Genomic DNA, 1398 nt, shown 5'->3' with positions numbered 1-1398 from the left:
CCCCAGGTGCTCTTCAGGAGAAAGACGGGCTTTCTACCACGGGGGCAGTTCTACCCTGTCTGGTGGGGTCCCTGTGAGTAGGTGGCAGTGAGTTCAGGGCTGTGAGAGAGGCGAGGGCCGTCTCTTAGAATATGGGTGGCATCAGAGAGATGCCCAGCTTGGGTGGATAACTCACCTGGCTGGAGGGATGCCAGGAAAAGACCCCAACATCAAGCCTGGCTGAAGCAGGAAACAGGGGCCACTCAGACCGAGGAGATGAACCGAGGTCACAGGCAGTCTCCGGAGAAACCCGGCAAGCTTTGCTGGGCAATGAGGGATGGAAATGGCTTTCGCCTCTGGCGTTGTGGGCAGATACGGGAGTGGAGCTCCCTCAGGAGCTGTCCCCGAGGGCTGAGGGCGGTGCCAGGCTCACCGTGGCAGTGCTGGTGCCTCCTGCTGACTCTGATTCAGAGCAGCTGACAGAGTAGACCTGTCCCAGAAGTTTCCTCGACTCCAATCAGGTCTTGTCTGTGGACGAGAAGTCGTCCCCGACAGCCTGCCCCGTGCACGTGAGACCGAGTCTCGCCATCCTCCCTTCTAAGGAGCCTGCTGGCTGCCTTTTTCCAGGACAAGCGTGTGTGCTCTGATGGCGGGTCCTCGATAAAGAGGAGGACCCTTGGTGAGACGCAAGGACTCGGTGGCCAAAGCCTTGGCCCAAATGTAGCGACAATGGCCAGGCTGGCGCAGGCCCGGGCGGGGTTGGTGGGGTTCTGTCGTGCACGGGTCGCTGTGATGGTGAGCCCCACCTGGACGCCGCCCCACGACTCCCAGCATGGTGTCTTCCAGTGTGTCCTGGGCAGCAAGGGTCCGCACACCCCCCAGGGGCCCCTCTCCACAGGGAAGATTCTTCTGGAAGATTCTCCTGGAATACCTCCGTAGCTACAAAGGCCGACGCTGATTTCTGCCAACTGCTCCCGTCTCCAAGGGCCCACGTTCACAGCGCTCAGGAAGTGTCGGATCTTGGCTTCCACGGGTCAGTGTAAGCTCGCGTGACCCCATGGTGTGAGGAATAAGCAAGGCTTGTGTTTGTGTCACTGAGCTGGGTGTGAGGGGAGGTGCGAAGTGCTTGGCCGCTCACCCCAAGTCTGCACCTGGGGCCCTCCCAGAGGCTCCCAGGGAAGAGAGTCCTGGAGCTCTGAGCCCCAAACACCCCAGCCTCAAGCTCCCCGCAGAGCAGTCCTGCTCCGTGTCCCTGGGGTGGCCGTGAGTCAGAAGGAAGTGGTTTGATAAACAGCAGTGGGGGCCTGGCCAGGCCTTGGTGTGGACACTTCTCAGGGATGGCCAGCCTCTCCCTGAGGGGCCAGGAACCGGGAAGCACTGGGGCTACAGAAGCTGGAACGAGAGCAGACAGAGAGCTCC

Source organism: Echinops telfairi, unplaced genomic scaffold (genome assembly GCF_000313985.2).
Source record: "Echinops telfairi isolate 266 unplaced genomic scaffold, ASM31398v2 ScPeMD7_2;HRSCAF=8, whole genome shotgun sequence".
In the NCBI taxonomy this organism is placed as follows: Eukaryota; Metazoa; Chordata; class Mammalia; order Afrosoricida; family Tenrecidae; genus Echinops; species Echinops telfairi.
Note: the sequence above shows the minus strand (reverse complement) of the source record.